This window comes from Falco punctatus (genome assembly GCF_963210335.1).
Source record: "Falco punctatus genome assembly, chromosome: 3".
In the NCBI taxonomy this organism is placed as follows: Eukaryota; Metazoa; Chordata; class Aves; order Falconiformes; family Falconidae; genus Falco; species Falco punctatus.
The window spans coordinates 29,097,354-29,117,324 of NC_137582.1; the positions used below are offsets into that span (position 1 = coordinate 29,097,354).

Consider the following 19,971-nt stretch of genomic DNA (forward strand, 5'->3'; position numbering starts at 1 on the left):
GCATGTGTTCCATAATTTAAAGAACAATTTGAATTTTGGACCTATTTAATAACAATATTTTTATTATCTCTGTAATTAATACTTCAGATTTTTTGGTTAATACATTAAATGATCTGAAATGGCAAAGTTTTAAATTAGCTTTAGATACCATTTAGTTTTTAAAAACATTTTATTTTGATAAGAAACAATAATATTTAAGTTACTGATAACAAATATAAAATCCACAAGTTATGTTCAAAATGTCGCTAGGCGGAGTATGCAATAAAGAGGTTGGAGAGAACATTTCTGTTGTTCATTTCTATTCCACTAAGGGTACAAGACAGAAGAAATGTAATTCATTGAGCAGAGACAAGAAAGTCTGGTTCAGATAACCAAGTACTGTAGGCTAAGGCTGGGGGGAGGTGGGAAAAGGTGGACCAAACCCTAACTTACATTTAAAACTCATGTAAAAATTGTTCTATACCATGAGGCTCCATCATAAAACACTTTGAAAAATACCAAAAGAAAGAGAAAAACCCCCAGTCCACGAAAGGTTAATTACTGCAAATGAGAACATAAAGGAAAATCAACATTTTGGGTTTTTTGATTGTTTGTTTGTTCATTTTTTTCTGATTGTAAGTTTTTTAGTTTGCTGTTATAATTCTGCACACACACACACCACCGCCCCCCCACCCCACCCCACCCCACCCCCCCCAAAAATAAGAACAGTCCCCACGAGATATTTTCCCATAAGCCATATTTCAGCATGGCAGTGCCATGACACTTTAAGAAAGTAGGAAGCCTTTAAATGCTATTGATATAAGAATTCACAGTGTTCTGATGAAACCCCTATATATTTTTCCTTTTATTAACAACACAAAACATATTTTGATGTTGAAGCAATATTCCTTGGAGTGTCCACACAAGGAAGATTTGAAAGTGTGCCTATCATTTACAAATTTATTTGCAGATTATTGTTTTGGGTAAATTCCTCCACAGCTATATTTTATGTGACATTTTGATATGCATCAATGTCCTACCACATTAAGCGGTCACAGAAGTTGTTAAGGAAAATGTCAGAGAAATTCATCCTGAATAAATCATGGTGTTTAAATGACTATGGGATACAACTTTTGATTTTCTTCCACATAGTTTCTGTGCTTGTGAACATCAAAAACTAGCAAGAAAAAATGGTTTCTTCCTAGCAAGAAGCAAATACATTTTGAATCTATAATTTCAAGTTTGGTTTTAGTATACTAAGAATTCTTTACCTTGTAAGTTTAGTATCTACCTTACTTACTATGTTTGTTGATCTTTCTCAACTACGTAAGTCAGAATGCTTTTTATACAGACACTCCATTGTAAAATAAAAATTTTCTTAGCTTTGTATCTCAAAGAGAGACCATAAACCATTTTTTCACTTCAATTTTATATTTGCAGAATTTAAGTATGAAGATCTCTTAAATACAGCCATTCTGGTTGCAAGAATCAGTTTGAAACATTTGGTTTTTTCCTAGTAGTTCTAGGACAGACACTAAAGACCACATATTTTTACAATAAAACAGATTTTCCTTTGTTTTCTAGTTCTTCATTTTCCTTTTTCACATTCTAAGTACATCACTCAGATTGATAAGAAATGCCACTCCTCCTTATCAAAACTTGGTGAGCTTTTAGGTTATGGAAGTGGTTCTCTTGTACAAATTAACATGCTGTGTACAAGGTATAGTGTGGATTTAGAGCACAAAGAAGTGGCCTCACTATAAAGGAAAGGAAGCTTAAGACATCTCCTATTGCTGGTGACACAAATTAGAGCCACTCTGAAGATCTAGTTGTGGCATTTGCTTAGGAACTACAGCTTTCTGCAATCCTTCTGATCTGAGAAAATGTTTGTCTGGAAATATTCCATTATCTCCAAAACCATAAAATAAACACAAGCGTGTACAACCAAGCCTAATTTTAAGCTAACCTTTGTCAAGCTGCTTCAGAACCTCTGTCAAACTGCTTCAAATCTAAATAATCCAAATTCTGTTACTGTCTCTCTATATTGTTTCTTAGGCTGTTATCTAAAACTTTACACTTTGTAGCCTAATTAGAAGTTTTATAAAAACACATGCTTTCACAAGTACAATCATGAAAAGGAAGCTACATTTAATGATTCATTAATGCAAAACTGCAGCCCACACTTCTCACTTAATGATGTAATTGTTAACAATTACATTAATGTTAGATTAACCTGCTGCAATAGATTTGTGATTCTCCAATTGCTGTAGTGTTAATCCACCAGAAAGCATCTCATAGCTCAGGATATCAAAGTACTACACACTGTGTGATCTGCTCTTGCCTAAAATGAAAATCTAAAGCTTAAAACATGTGGCAAAACTGAGCAGATATGCAATATCTGATCAGTAATTGTGCAAACTACAAGAAACACAAAATTCCCTGAGAAGTATTTTTATTGGTTCTCATGTCAATACCTATGTATTGGGACATTTCTGGGATGTCACTGTTACCATACACAAAGTTTGCTTCTAGTCACTGCAACGGATTTCAAATGCATAATGCGAAAAGTCTTTAAACCCTCAGGAAGCTATCTTCACACAACATTACCTTTTTTTATGTGCCAACACATTTTTGGATATCAAGACATACCTAAAATTGTCTGAGCTATATAAAACACAAACCCCAAGACTGTTTTGGCTCTCTAACACTGATTACCTTGGACTTCAAGAATCAAAAAGATAAACAGTTCCTTCAAAAGAAACTTGTAAAGGAGAATGCCAACTTCTTAGTTTCAACATACTAAAAATACTTCAAATTACACAATCTTTCCATAAGGATGCTAACCAGTCAACACAACATCTGTGCAACATGTGCATCTGCCACTTCACACTTTGGCTGTCTGGCTTCTTAAGTAGTATTATCTGGAACCTGTTTTACCAGATTTCTGATTATTATTATTTTTAAACAAAATACTAATGGAAAACAAACTTGCAGCTTTTTTCAACAAAAAATATGGTACTATTTGATTTTTTTCTTTCTCCACAGAAGTAATAAATTGATAACCTTGATTAAAGTTTTATTACTCTTCACCCAAGAGCTTGCTCTGTTAAAGTACCATAAGCAAGAAAAACTGCTATAAACTCCATTAGCTATCATTCCTTCAAATTTTACATGTGATACAATTGTAATATCACTTTTGTATATACCTCCTGCTGATCATGTTCTTTATCTTACAGTGAAGTTATAGCAACAACAAAAGGTTGATGAGACTTCCATAAACAGAAATAAACTACAAGAGAACATCAAAATGGTCCTACTGGGTCAGACCAAATGTGCTTCTAGATTCCTGTTCTCTTACAGCTGCCACAAGCGGATGCTTAGGGAAAAAAAAATGAAGTATAAATTAAGGAAGCATACATAAATACTTCCTCAGCACACTCTTCCAGACTTCCTGAGCCAGCATATTACAAAGTCTAATTTACCAGAAATGCTTTCTTAAGCCTAATCTGCAGTGATAGAGAATGACTTATATCTTCTGCAGATATTACTGCAACATCTCTAATATGACAAATCAGTACACAGTTTGATCCAACTAGGCTAGAAAGGAATCAGCTGCTACAGATGCATTTTTCTATGCCTTATCCCTTTTGGAGACCTCTAAGTTAACAATTTGCTGTAATTAGTGTGTTGCTTATTACTCATGGAACCATCTGCTGATTTTGTGTGGGTACCTGAGCAGACAGGAATTGCACTCCTCCACCCCTTTTTCCCATTATTGGGGTGATTAAAAATAACATTCTGCTCACTATGAAATATCCAATCTTCACATTAGATAGACTCAAAAATATTTTTTGTGGTAAAAAAACAAAATGCTGAAGTTGAAACAACTTTTTCTTCTTCCTTGTTCCCTCGCTCCCCCAGTATTAACATAATTTATTCAGGAAGCTGATGGGTTGTCTTTGCAATTTATCAGAACACTATGGTTAGCCTTATGGAACATGTCATATCTGCTGGTGGGGTTTACTCGAAGTGATTGGCCCAAACCCAGGTCTAGAAGCAAAATATCATCTGGCAGGCTGATGAACACTGCTGAGGCCAGTGCTTGGGTAGCCTAGGTGAAGTGCTCAAAAGGCAAATACCTAGAAGCAGGTATTACAAAAGCAGAAAACATAAGCCAGCAGGTTGTGCCTTGAATTTCTGAAAGAAAACAAAGATCCACCCATACCAGGTTACTCCCCTTTTTGCTCAACACTGCCTCCAGGTGAATGACAGCTTGTGTCTACTATATTGGCTTTGACTGCAAATTAGGCTTGAAATATGTATCATTTATGAATAAAAACTCCAACTAGACACTTCAGTCTCAGGTCATTCTTCATGTGACCATTTTACCAGTACATTAGAGTCCATCCTTCACCAGCTCAATTGTTAAATACAGTTCCTCCTCAACTTTAACAAGAATTCTTTTTTTGCATGTTTTGGGGGAAGAAATAACTTCTTAAGCATCAAATTTGTGCAGGATCTACTGTATTCTAATAGCTAGCAACACAGAGATAAAATAACAGTAAGTATACTGAAGGATTTTGGAAGCTTTATTCATTGCTTAGGCAGAAATAACAGAACAGTAAGCGCCAGGGGATGTCAGAGAGGGATCCAAAACAGGGACAATTTTTTGGTTTCTACTGATACTGTGAGCACATATTTCCATGTTTGTAACAAGTGATTGCTGAGTGCTGCATTCCTTACTGCAATTAAAAACTTGTGAATAAGAAAAGAATGACGGATGCAAAAGATGATGAATTTGGCTACGATTCTTTCAAGATATAGCTTATGCTGTACATCAGCTACCTATCTAAACTGCAGATTGTATGGTATAAATATGGACTTGTAGCTTACTGAAGCATGCATTTGGGCTAACAGACAATAAAAAACCAAGATCATGTAACTTGACAAATAGAAATGGAGGGGATAGGGAGAAATACAGCAGCAGGAGACAGAAAATGGGTGAAGACTTTAGATTACATCCTCTGGAAAATACTGCAGATATTTAACTTGACTTGAATTTTAAAAGCATCTTGTGTTCACTAGTATAATTGATTTCTCTCCTAGAGCCATAATCCTCACAGAGAGTTTGTGAAGAACAAGTAAGCATTTCAAAGAACCTTTTAAGTTCTTCAGGGAACCCATAAAGTAACTGCACTTTGTATTGCTCTAATGTAGATAGTTATTAGACAGTAATGTTCCTCAGGGTAAATCTAAGCAAAAATATTATGTATAGCCTTACTCTGAAGCTTATGGAAGAGTACTTTTTAAAAAATAATGGTGGTAATGACTTCAATGACCATATTTGATTGGGGAGTATAAGATTTACTGACTTGCACTAAGATATGTTATCCATGCGTGCCTACCTGGATAGCAGTAGAGCAAGATGCTTATCTTGTTTGTATTTAATTGGTTTGCATTTAATTTCTTGTTCAAATAGGAGTTCTTGTATTTTCCACTTCTAAATGCTAGCATGACAAATAAATGCTGTCTTGCCAAAAATCGCCATGTGGGAAGTGATGGACACCAGGAAACGGACTTGTCAGACTAAGAAATCAACTCCTTGAGAACTCACCTGTTCTATCACTGATCAGAATTAAAGATGCTTATCATTTATATTAGAAAGACTTTTACTTCTAAGTACTTCCTAATTCTTCTAAGAATGAGGAAATATGGCCCTTTTATTAACATTGTACCTATAATCTTAGGTGTATCACTGAACAAAATCAGGACACGAACTGTACTTCGCTCATATTTGTATATCTTTTCCACACACTTCTGCTTCTGTTCTCCATGTGCAGGTATTATATGTTCTTCTTGTAAGAATTTGGCATATATTAATTCTGAAAAAGTGAATAATTACGGAAAGACAGCAACATTCTTTGCCCCTCAGGTAATTTATCAAACACCACATATGCGTCCCTACTCTAAACCTGTCAGGTAGATCAAAGCAATATTCTTTGCAATAGTAGACTATACTTTATGAAGAAGTCAGTACAATAGGTTTACTGTACATCAAAGATGAATTTATGAAAAAGTGTAAAGCCAGGGCTTATAGTAAGTAAAAACACAGCCCTGGAGACCTGGCATGAAACTCTTTACAGAATATTAAAACACTTAAAAGAAAAAAATATTTACTCATAAATCATCATTTATTATTTTTGTGTACACTAGTCTTTACAACATTGCCCTATAAACCACCAAATATAGTCCATTTGGATACCACACCTTTAAAGTTTAAACAAGAGGTTGCTACTTCGATGACTGTCTATATTTATGTAATCAAAGCATAAAACAGAGAACCACAACGTATTTTATTTTTGAGGCAGCACACAATTACTCAGTCCTCCTATTTACCAAGAACTTTCACTGAAATCAAGCTTCCTAATTGAGAGTAATGATGTTTATAGTTGCTCAAAAACCCTCAGGATTTATCTAGTCAAATATTTGGAAGAGTGAAGTCTTTTTCACAACTGAAAATCTGTTTTTCTCCCCCATTTCCCCCCATTTTTCTCCTTCAATATACATGAAAAAACATTTTTCCAATGAGATTCAAAGCTAGTATATATCCAGTATATTTTCTGTTTATTCTTCCAGCTTTAAAATCTAGTTAGCTATTTCAAATATCGTTTCCAGGCAAAGGGGAAAAGAGGTAACACAGACTGCTACTCTGACATTTGGGCATTAAGAGCAATTATTGAATTTCTGAAAACAGAGATTGTCATTTTTAAACAAAAAATAAGATGCAGTTATTAGAAAAATGTTATGAATTACTATAGTGGATTCGCTATCACTGAATGATTTTACTATTTTTAGAAAAATCCTTTATGAGACAGACAATCATTTAAAAATCTCTCATCTAAAAATGTCTCATCTAAAAATGAATTAATTGAAGGAAACTTGCAATTTGAGGTAATTCCAATCAGTCATCTTCACTGTCACCTTAATCAAAGATTCTATAAAACTCTGAATTATCAAAACCCCCTAATGACAGAAGAGTGAGCACACCTGTCAGCTCTCCTTCCAATGTTAGACAGCTTTCCAAAGCACATCCTCTTTATTTGCCCAGATCAGTTTTAATGCCATTTCTTTCAGCCTTAACACTACTTGTCTCATTCAGACTACTCATATGACTTATCTGTCTGAAATGACACCCCTATCTATTTTCCAGTTGATACCTTTAATTTCATTTTGGTAATTTATATTTTCATTAAAGTTTGTTAAATCTAATTTACTTAAGTTCATAAATCAGTAAAAATTCCATTCAACAGTGACTACAACTGAACAAATCCAGTATCAATACCAATCCTTCAAAGCCCACTGGATGCATACAACAAAAGCCATGTGCACTGATGATTAGATAATCCCTTAATGAAGCCACACCCATTGCGATTGATGAAACAGTGTCATTCAATGTAACCATGCTTGGAAAAAAATAAGAGCAAGTAGATCAGTTTAAGTTACTGAATTAATTATTGGGTATTTGTTTAATAGATGCCTGCAATGACCTAATATCATTCTAACCTGCAATGCTAAACTGTTGAAAGAACAAAGTTAAGAACAGCTCTTGGCACTTGGAAGATTATAATAGGCTAATCAGCAAGTTAAACATTTCTCTAATAATTATTATTCTGGTTATACAGTCATAATAAAATATTCCAGGATTTAAGCAACACCAAAACTTCAACTCTTCTATTTCACTACTAGAGCAACTTCAACTTAAAACAACATTCTGATCTTACTTTCAAGCCACAAGTACAGAATTCTATTTTTACTTGTAATAGTCTGATAAAAACTAACAACTCTCAGTATTACATCTTCTAGCCCTACCAAACAATATTATGTCAGTGGAATCAGATCAATTAATCTGGTTACATTTACATTGAAATAAAAAACATTTTCTGAGAAGTCATAGTTTTACTGAGTATTTACAGTTTACTGGATTAAGGTATGTCTGTTGGTTTTGCACTTTGAGACCCATACATAGACCATTCCCAATTATAATAATACTTCAGGAAAAAATCAGACATACTACAAAAGGTATTATAATTCTAATTACTGAGAGAAATTGGCAGAGCCTACTTCTATCTAAATACAGAGTTTTATTTCCCGCACTATTGAATGTTCTTTGCAACCTTTCATTAATAATACTTTTAAAAGTCTTCAGATGTCTTTGCAAAAAGCATGTAATAAACTTCTGAATACTGTCAAATCAAAAACGTGCTAAATTGTCTAGCTTTGTCAGATAACCCAGTGACATGAAAGAACTAGGACAGCTCTTCCCTTTCAAGCCTAAAGAGCAAAATTACAAATTCAGTTTTCAAGACTGCCTTGAAGAACTGATTGCAACAGATTCCTAGTAATAGCATAAGCAAGTAATTGTACGAACAGAAAAATCTTAATATTGGCCTCATTTGAAGGTCAACATTCATTTTTATACACTGCAAAAACAAAGATAAAATTGAAAAGCAATCAGAGATCCTTTCTAGCAGATACCAAGTAGCATCCGTGCTTTTAAAAACAGAAAAATGGTATGATCACTTATGCTAGGAAAGTTTTGCTGGCTATACTAAAAAACAATTTCAGGATGAGACTTCTGCTCTATTCCTGTATTTCACAGAGTCTTTAAAAAACAGGGCCTACATTTTTCAGGTTTGTGAGGTTATTGGTAGGAACATAAAGCTATTAGGCACAAAGACCTGCAATTTTCTGATTGCATGCTTTTTAAGGGGAGAAGATTAATTTATTGTTCCTACTTTGCACCAAAGAGGACTTGCACTAGAAACATCATTAATATAGCAATATACATTACCAGAGTATAACTGCCCTAATTGGACTGGTAAAACAGCTAATTTCTCTTTCCATTTACTTCAAGTACCCGTGCACTTCATCAAGAGTAAGATAAACCTGAGATAACCTACTCTAGTAGCTTCTAACCGTGTTTTCAAACACTGAGAGATTACAGAAATACCTATTCTTTAGGACAGGCATACTCTAAATTACAGATATAAACTGACTCTCACAAAAGATTGTAAAGTACTTTGAAAATGCACAATGCATGTTTTATAGCACAAAGTATTAAAACATAATTTATATCCAGACTGAGACCCAGACAGAAACTGTTAGAAATAGTTTGTACTGAAAAATTATCCATTGTAATACTGCTGATTCTTACTCATTTACCACAAGCCAACAGGAATAGAGGGAAAAGGCAATCATTGCATTCTCCCACTTTTCTTTTGAGAAAGAACATCACTGCTCACAGCCAGACATGTAATGAAGTTCCCTTAAGTTAGTTATTCCTATAAATAATGAGCTGCACATGCATATTTTTTTTTGGTGTTGAACTGAACACTATTGGATTACTGCCTTTCCAAGACTTAAACCTAAAATTCTTAAGCTGAGTTTCAAATAAAATTTAGACCATTATGCTGCCACAGGAGGCTGGGGGAGGAAAAGCACAAATACAAGCTTTCTTTTTGTTTAAAACCTTCAAAAACCAACGACAATTGTTTCCCTGACTCCAAAAGTCAAATGTTTATTAACACATCAAAACCAGCTGATGTAAACTCAGGGTATTTCCAGTCTTAATTACTTGATTGTTTAAAAAACCATCATAAATTTATCATAATGAAGTCTGGATTGTTATTATAATTAATAATCAGAGTTTTTACACTTCAAATGAATACATATACATATAGTCCTGGGCTAAAGGCAGGGATAAAAAAAAAATAATATCAATTTCCTATAACCATGAATCTTAAAAAAGGTAAATTACTAGTATCCCATTAGATTACTACTAGATTTTTACTTTGCTGAGTACATACAGACAAAACTGAAACAGAAATTACTTTGTTTTTGAATGCAATGTCCATTACTAAATGAACCCACACACTGTTGGAGAACCCTACATTTCTCTATAAAACATTAATTATGTTGGTTGACCAGAAGGGATGAGTGTTCATCTATGTAAAATTTCTATAAGAAAATAAGTTCTACTTCCAGTGTGTGAGACACGTGTAATATCCATGGTACCTAATGCAAAACATCAAAAGAAAAAATGTTTTCCTTCCAGTGACTGGTGTCAAGCAGGTCACATCGCTTTACGGTACTAAACATCTGTTGGGCGTGAATTAATTTCAGTGGCATAGGTTTTCTTAATGAGCGATGTGCCAAAACTGTGATACAATGTAGATAGCCACCTGCTTTCAATCTGCTTAAATCCAGTCCCTTGAAAACTTTCCACCTCTTTCCTCAGTATATTCTCATTTACACATAAAAGAAGCAAATAAAATATTAATTATATAAGAGCAAGAATTCAACTTAAAGTAATACAGACAGGAATCTTGAGCAATGTCACAGTTCTGTCACTGCAATTTTTTTTTAAATACACTAAGCTTGCTTGCATAAAGGATACTTAAATTTAATTTCTTAAAAAATAAAGAACAAACAAGCTCTTCAAATCCTACTGTTGAAGAGCCACAAATGGTTGTTCAACTCAGCCATGGAAAGATTGCTTTCTTTCCAACAAAACAGCTTAAACATTTAAGAAAAAGCTGTCTAGGCATGAGCCCCAGTCAGGTGCCACAGAGAGAGAAGGTGCTGAGAAACCTGCTGGTTCTCTGAAGTTTATCCATAACTGAGGCTGCAGGGCCAATAAACAAATATGTCAGCAGTAGTATCTCTTCTCACAAGTAATTATATTACTGACAAGTAATTATACAACTTGTGAGAAGTAATTACAAAATAATTGTAATTGTGAGAAATATTATTACAAGGTAATTCATTAACTACTGATAATTTTTCACTGTTTATCCGGGGAAAAATAAATTAGATAAAGCATAGAATAAAAATCCATATTTCTAAGTTACAGTGAAAATGTTTCAAATTTAACTCAAAACTGCAGAGTTTGTAACTGACAAAAAAATAACGAGCAAATAAAAAAAACCCACACACACTGAAAATTCCTGGAAACAGGAATGGCTGTATTATTGCTAAAAAGATTAGTTTTGGAGGGGAGAGGAAAATAGGAGGAATAGCCATATTATCAGCTGACTGAGCTGAACTTCAAATGAAATTTTGAAATGTTGGGGTTTATTTTAATTTTTGACTATTTTAGACAGTGACTTAAGAACAAGACTCATGAAAAGTCAGAATTGTATCAGGCAACAAGCTCATGACAGATAAGTGTGTCTCTGATTTCAAACCTGCTCCTCATTTTGATGGGTCTTCTTGTCAGACTTGGAATACTTTATACAGAGGGTATGATGTAAGATTCTGGCTTTAGGTAGCTGAGAGGAAAGTCTTTTCCGCAGAGAAACTATTCCCATCATTGGTAAGCAATGTGGTAGCTGAGAACAAGAGCTCAATGCAGTGTACGTGTCTAGTCAACTAAGTTTCTACTGGATAAGGAAGAAGGTCCTCACCTAGATGAGTAATTGACCAATTAGTATCAATTAATCAACTACGAGTAAGAGTACAAGGCCAGTTTAGTGATTCATGGTTATCACTATACTCTCATAGTGATCTATGCCAGGGCTGATCACATTCAATATATTCATGAATGGAAAAAGGAATGAAGAGCAATGTGAGAAATTTTTCTAAGTATATTAACTTATTGAGGGTAATAATGACAAGGGCCAACTGTGAAGAAACCAAAACCCTAGAATGCTGAATGACAGGGCAATAAAGTAGCAGATTAAATACAATACGGGTAAATGTAAAGTGATGCAAGCAGGAGGAAAAAAAACCCAACCAACTGAAAGGAATTTAAAACGATAGCCTCCAAGTCGACTATTGTCACCTAAAAAGAAGTTCTTAACCTTATTATACACAGTTCTGTGAAAGAGTCAGGTAGCAGGAGAAGGAAAAGGATCAGTAGCAGACATAGCCCCCCAATTCTCTTATCAAGAATTACAGGAAAGGGAGATGGAACAAAAGGGAGAACATCACTGTGCTGACACATAAATCCATGCGTGACTGACTGTATCTTGAATACTGGGTGCAATTCTGCTCTGGACCATGCCTCACTTACTCCTCAAAAATGAACACTGTAAAACTGAAAAAGAGCCAGAACACTAACAAAAACAACTAATGGAACAGAACAGTTTATAGGTAACAATCCTAGTTAAAAAATATCCTAGGATTCTTCAACTTGGAAGAAAAGACACAATGAAAACACAGTATGATCCAAGCATGTAAGATAAAACGTCCCAGAGATGGTGACTAAAAATGTATTTTTTTCCCTAAGATAACTTGATTCAAGTATAAGTAAATAAACAAATAAACAAACAAAAAGGTGGTGGTATTCCCACTGCATATAGTCAGCCATGGAAGTCCTTTCCACAGTTTATTGCAGATGATGAAAATTTAGATGAGTTTCAACGGCAACTGAACAAATCCATGAGAAAAAAAACCACTGAAGACTGTCACGTATATAGATATCACCACTATCTCTGCAAGTGCCTGAGCTGCAAATACTACACTATAGCTGCAAAAATATTGTAGGGGTGCACAATGGTATCTGTTCTTATATTGTTTCCAAGTCATATGCTAATGTAAGACTAAATAAATGAGCCTCAGTTCAAGCCACTATGGCAATTACTGTATCACGTGCCTCAAATATCAACTATATTTACCTAGTCATGTCAATCATATTTGTCTAGTAATAGGTGTGAAATCTTCGTATTAAGTCCTTTTTACATTCTGTGCAGTAAGTTAAAAATACTGATGAATTTGTTGCAGGAAATATTCATGAAAATGTAAGGTACTTACAAAAACAAGAAGACCAAGCTAGAAATTTATAGTGGTGCTTTCTACACTTAACAAAACAAAAAAACCCAAGCCCTAGGATATTATGGTACAAAAGGAGTAAGTATGCCATCTTTTTCAAAAGATGACCCAGGAAAAACCCAACAGATTTTGAACAAAAGAAATCTGCCAGTGAAACTATAAGGTAACAAAGAAAATCTTCAGATCTGGTTCTTTTAAATTCAGGAAAAAAACCTGGAGACGGTATCATGATATTATGAAGGATTTTTGTTTCTGTGTGAGAAACAGGACAAGTCTTCAAATAATTTCAGAAGACAAAACCACATTTATCCTTGCTTTTATCACTTGATTTCTAAACCAGAGCAACTCTGCAGAATGAAAAGACTGGAGGACTGCATGTGAATATCCTGAGTCAGGTCAAGATTACTGGAAGTTAAGACACTTAATGTGTGGATTTCTGAAACAAAGTAGACTGTAGGAGACAGAGAAGAAACAGAGGAGTGAGGAGACTGACAGAAGGAAAGAATGTTATATTAGCTTTATGACTCAAGAGTGGGGTTTTTTCTGTGGGATACTGGACAGAATACATACATAGATCAAAGAGCATCCCCATCTCTGGCTTTCTTAATGATGTGGTTCATCCCTGCCCCCTTTAAATATGTTTTTTATTTTGTTAAAAAGTATAAATATGTAAACTAGTTTGAAAACACTGGTTTCAAAAATAGCCATGTGTAATTCTTTATATATGGTTATTTTTAAAGCAGACTTAATATGATGATTACTTGATATTAATGAAAACCAAAACTATTTACTGTTGGTAAATCCACATGCCCTAGACAGTCTTAATACACTGAAGTTCCGCCTTTTATCTTTTTATCTAATAAAAAGAGATTTACCTGCTTAATGATTTTTAGGCTTCAGAGAATGGAGTTCACTAATTTTTTGCCATTTTAACAAAGTGTGGCTTATTTTTTGAAATCCAAGGCAGATGAATAGAATCTACTGAACTTAAAATCACACAAATTAGAAAACAATAGGGGGCTGTTAATGATTACTTCGAGAAAATAACATTAGAACCACTTAAATCATAAAGCCACATCAGGTACTCTTCTGATACGAAAAAAATCAGTGAAATGACGCCACCTCAAGATCTTTTTGTCATGTCCCTTGGCAATGTTCTACACCAAATAAGATTTTCCTCACATCCAAACTTGAATAATGTCTTCTTTCATTTCAATTATATAACTCTTTGTATATCTCTATAATTCTTTATACAACTCTATACGATTCTCTTTCATCCTTGATGTTTGCACTTCTCAAATATTTGTGGCTTCACAGCTCCAAAACATTAATCTTGCCGCCAAGGTGTACGCATTTGACTCTTGTGATCCATTCCCTGCCCCATAAATCATACCCAGAATACCAAAATATTTCGTTGTCTTTCTTTGGAATACTGGTTAGCTTCAAAGGGCTGCTTGCTGGAAGAGCTGTCATCAGCCCACACAGCTGCGACCCTTGAGTGCTCACCTTGCTGGACAAAGAATCAGCAGGGAGGCCTACAGAAAGAGTGCTAGAGAGAAGCAGAAAAAGAGATGAGCTTTATATATTCACCTATTTCACTCGGACATTTACTGAAGCAGTAGAAACTATTTGCTCTGAAAAAATGCAAAGCATTGCAAAGTATCAAAGAAGATGAACACAGTTAAGTGACAAAACTAAGATGAACAAAGCAAAGCCTGACTGATGTGCTTTGCCCTTTGTTGGAATCCACAAAGCAGATACCTATCAGATTACCTTCTATAATAAAACGGCTGGATCTGTGGACTAGGGTAGAGCTGCGGATGTCATTTACCTCAGCTTCAGCAAGGCTTTTAACACTTCCACAATATTCTTGTATCTAAGTCTGGACGGGTTAACTACCCAATGGATATAAAACTAGTTGAAAGACTGAGCTCAGAGAGTATTGGTTAATGGGAAGCAGTGAATATATGCACGGGCAGTGCTGCTATCCACATGGACCTAGACAGGTAGATGAATGCATCAAACAGGAACCTTAGGATGTTAAATGATGACAAATGTGAAGTCCTGTATGCAGGAAGGAGGATTCTCAGCAATGACGCAAGCTGGTTACAAAGCAGTCCCGGTGGACAGAAGCCAGTGATGGGTCTGGGCAGCAAAGGTGGCCAGCAGCATCTTGGACCTTATTGGCAGAAGCATGGTTAGTAGACTGAGGGAAGTGATCACTGCCTTGATTACTCAGCACTTGTGAGATGACATGGGGAATATTGTGTCCACTTTCAGTTCTCACAGGACAAGAAAAAAATATCAACTGAGTTCAACAGAGGGCACTGATATGGTTGCAAGATTAAGACAGCAACATCAGAAGATGATAAAAAGTTTAATCAGACAGCATCCATGGGCATGTATACAACTACCTGATTGCAACCCATAGAGAAGACAGTGCCAGACTTTTCTCAGAGGTGCCTGGTAATAGGATGACAGGCAACGGACACAAGCATGAACACAAGAAACTCCAATTAGATATTAGGATTTTAAAGATTTTTTTAAAAAAAAACAACATTTGGGTGGTCAAGTAGGCTGCCCAGAGAGGTTGTGTAATTTCTCTCTTTGGAGGTATTCAAGACTTGATTGAAGCCCTAGAGCAACCTGATCTAATTAGGCCTGCTGTAAGCAGAGGCCTGGACTGTATGAACTCTGTAGGTTCCTTCCAATGTAAATTATTCCATGATTCTATCCTACCTTAAGCTTTGTATGCTAAAACCAATTCAACTGTAACTATATATATATATGCATAACTGTATTTGGACAGACTTTAAGAGGAAACAAATACAAGATGAATATACAATTCATCACTACTGACTTTTCCTTTAAGTAAGGCCTCATACTGTAAAAACAGCTTCCTGAAAACAGGTTGAACACCACATGTTTAAATGTGGTTGAACAGCTTGCCTGCAAGAAAGATACACAATCTAGATTATTATCTTAATCAGTAATAATGGAAGTACCTAAAGGAAAGTGAAACAGATTCATTGCCTTTAGTCACTGTCATATGAAATTCTATCCATATCCTGAGTTCCCATCCAACTTTTCTTTTGCCTCCCAGCCTTAGTGCTCAAAAGTCCCTTCAGAACTTAAATTTCCCTAAACCTTTTCACTACGTCTGAACGATGTAGTCTATATGCTGGATTGTTTTTTCTTTAAAGAGGCGAAATGGACACCTTCAGAAACAAGAGTTTTTTGCCACTTTCAGTAGTCCGTGGTCAGAGTTGTAAAAATTCAAATGCATTCCTAAAAGTTCTTTCAATACCTCATCTGCAGTGTCTTTAAAGTGGCACCAATGCCTAACAGACAGGTGAAGAACTTACCATTTGTGCCCTCTTCCTATTTTAAGCAACTCTTGAACCCTACAGCTTCTGTTACAGTTCATTTTTCAGTACATAACTACATTTTTTTGACAGATACTCAACAAAATCTTTGACAAGAATGTATCTCAATCTTTTCATTATTCTATAAGAAGGAATAACTATCAATAAAACCAAACTTCACTTACAGTCAGTTATCTCAAGAAATTCAAAGCATTCCTTTATCCCTGTTCCTATTCAGAGAATGCCTGTGTGCACTGTTTTTACATACTTTTGTTTACTGTGTGGTTACTCATTCATTCATGAGTCCCTGAAGAGAAGCATTGTATGTGTATAGGTTCTGAATACCCTTGAAAATAACTGAACAAGTACTTAATACAAATAATAGTGTAAATTAATGTACAAATAACAAAATAATATTTATTAAAAATGCTCTATTCCTTTCAATTAAAAAAAATAATCACAGCCATGCTTTCTTGGGGCAGGTCTGGAAGACAGGTTTCATATATTCTGATTTGGAAATGCAAACTGTCTTGGCTTCTCCATTTCATTTTCTACTTTCCCATGGGGAATATAGTTTCTTTTTTTTTTTCTTCCTACTCTTCTGCTAATCATGCTTAAGCATCTAATAGAAATACTGGTGAAAATCCTCAAATGCTATGAAATAAGAAGCTCTAAGTCTGCAAAGCAAATAGGCACTGTGGGGAAAAAGAGATCTTAAATCTACTTTCTATAAATCATCTTGCTGGATAAGACTGTATTGAAAGTAAATGCAAGAGGAACACTGCAGCAGAAGATACAGAGCACAGATTCTGTGTATCACTATGACCTGCATAACAGCCTAGGTAATTTGCAATACGTTAGGAAAGCCTTTGAAGGATGGATAACTTCCATTTTTCTCTTAAAATATCAGACAGAACACATCCAAAGGTGTTTGAGGAACTGGCTAGTGCCACTGCTGGGATTCTCCTTATCGTGTGAACAGACATGTTGTCTGTGAGTCTTTGATATCTGGAAAACAGTAAATATCATGACCATCTTCAAAAAAAGCAAGGATGAGAATACAAGGAACTTCTTGATAGACAGCCTCATTGTAGTCTCTAGGAAGGTGGCAGAACCCATTTTCACATTTGAAGCGAATTCCAGGCATTTGAAGGATAAAAAAGTTTCTGGAAACAAACAACATGGATTTACCAAACGGCAAATTCTGCCTTACCACAATCTGGTTGCCTCCTATGATGAGATGATTGATTTTGTGGATAGAGAATTGGATGACCTTTGCTTTGACCTTCAGAAAGTTTAGACAGATTTTTCCACTGCAGACTTGTGTCCGAACTATTACATGTGAACTGAATGCATGGACTGAAGATGGGTAAAACCCACGCTGGACCACTAAAATCAGAGAGTAATGGCCACTGTTCCAAAGTGTAGCTGAACTCTAGTTACACAGTGACATTCCTCAAGGTCTGATCATGTTTAATGTCTTTATTAAAGACCTGGGCAATGATACAAAACCTACCCAAAGAAATAGGTGATGCCAGACTGAGGGGAGCTGATACATTGAGGGGTTGTTGGGTTGCCATTCAAAGGGACATTGACAAAATGGGAGAATGGTTTAACAGAAACCTCATGAAGGTTAAAGTTTAACGCAAAGTCCTGCACATGAGATGGAAAAATCCCGAACTAAATACAGGCTGGAGGCCAACTTCTACAGAGTAACTTTGCAGAAAAGAACCCAAGGGTCCTGGTGGACAACAAATTGAACAAGCGATAGCTGCACGCCCCTGTAGGGTTGAAGTCTAAGTAGTTACTGGGCAGCATTTGGGCACTGTTAGTACCAGCATAGCCAGCAGATTAGAAGCGAGATAATTTCCTTTTATTAGATACTTGTGTGTCCACATCTAGAATACGCTCTAGCTCTGAGCTCAAGAGTAGAAAAAATATTGACAAAACTGAGTGTGCAGAGGATCATCAAAAGAGTTCACAGGTTTTATGATTTATGACAATTTATGAGGAGGGTGACAGCACTAGGTTTGTTCAGATAGAAAAAGAGACCGCTAAGGATGGTGGTAGGGTTTCAGAATGCTGTTTCCAGTTACCTAAAGCAGGGTTATGAAGAAGATTAAGTCAGACTGTTCTTGGAGATTTATAGTGAAATGCTAAAAGGCAATGGTTAAAAGTTCTACCAAATAAAATTCTGAATTAATATAAAGACAAAAATTTGCCAGAGCAAGGCTTGTTATCAAAGGACAATTACCCAGAGTGGTAGTGCAACCTCCTTCCCTAAAGATAAAAATTTTACTGAACAGTGTGCTGAAAAACCTGACCCAACTTTGACAGCAGTGTTCTTTTCAGCAAAAGAATGGCTTCCAGAGGTGTCTTCCAAACTAAATTATGCTTTGATTCTTTCAATGAAATTAGCAGGTGTGAAGCTGCCACGTACAGGCTTCAGGCTTCATTCATTGAGATGAAAACAGAAGCATACAATCAGTGTATTACGTTTCTCTCTGTTGACTAAAGGAGAAACATGAGGTTAATAATAAATGTGCATATATTAGAGGGTGGGTTGACTTCACACAGGCACAGGAGATTATAGAACACTGAAGAAAGAACTGGACAAAATGTAACCAGCTATTGGCTTCTACATTTTCAGTATAGTAAATCAAGATATAGTTGTACAACTTAAAGAGAAGGCAAACATAACCTTGAACCAGAAATTACTCCATTACTCATCACAGGAGATCTCAATAATGCAAGGGAGATACCAATGAAGAACAAATAGGTATCTTGGCATGCAATCAACAAAAAGCTTTCTGAAATGATGTAGTAAATTACTTCTAAGTTTGGACAGTCCACATGCAGCACTTCTGCACAGCGCCAACTCAAAATTAAAATACTTGGCACCCATTCAAATCTCCTGATTCTATCCATTCCACTGACAATGGGAAAATAGTGCTCCATAAGTGCTCCACAAATTATTTATTGAAGATATTCCCATACTTATTTATTTATATTTCATCTCCAAAAGAAACCCTGGGTCTGCAAAGTATCCAAAGAAAAGAAAGATACACTGCATTTCTTGTCAACATCTTCCGTGTTTCAGCATGGTAATGAAACAACGCCCTTAATTTGTCTCTATCCTTGGGAAGGGATAAAGGAGTTGAGGGTGATGTGATCCCTAGATTAGCAGATACAAACAAATTCTGTGGTTTTTTTGTTTGGTTTTTTTTTTTACAGGGTGAGCAGAAAGGAATATAAGTAGTTTGGCTGTTCTAGAGCATTCCTCACTTGCATCCAGATTCACATGCATGCTGAATCTGTGAGATCCAGGAAAGGAAGGGAAACAGTTTCTTCAGGTCTTCCATTAGCCAGATTCTATGAAAGGAATAGTTGATTGTGACTTGCTCTTTCACTTTTTGCCTAACTCTTTTTCTTACTTATGAAGATTTCTCAATGGGTCCAATAGCCATTCTAGTGGAATTAGTGCCTTGCCACACAATAGCTGCTACTGTGTTAAAGATGCTGTCAGCCTTACTAGATTCCTGGTTCTGATGATAAGAAATACATATTTTGTTCTTAGGGAAAATTTTTCACTTTCTTTCCCCCTACCTTTTTTTGTAACAGCTCAGCGGTTTAATAATTTAAATTTACAAGTCTGTCACAGTCAGTGACTAGCCTTCAATATAAACTGAGCTATCAACTTCCAAAAATAAAGAATGACACAGTCAAGAGATAGTTCCTGAACACTGTAAGATCACAGAAAAAATATGAGATTAATTGTTCAGAAGATGAAGGACCT

General features: G+C 35.5%; 1 protein-coding gene across 8 annotated transcripts in view; it reads right to left on the bottom strand.

The window, feature by feature from the left end:
• The window catches only part of VPS13B (vacuolar protein sorting 13 homolog B), a 477,951-nt gene that overhangs the window by 134,419 nt on the left and 323,561 nt on the right, over window positions 1-19,971 (bottom strand). The gene's annotated exons all lie outside the window — the stretch shown is intronic.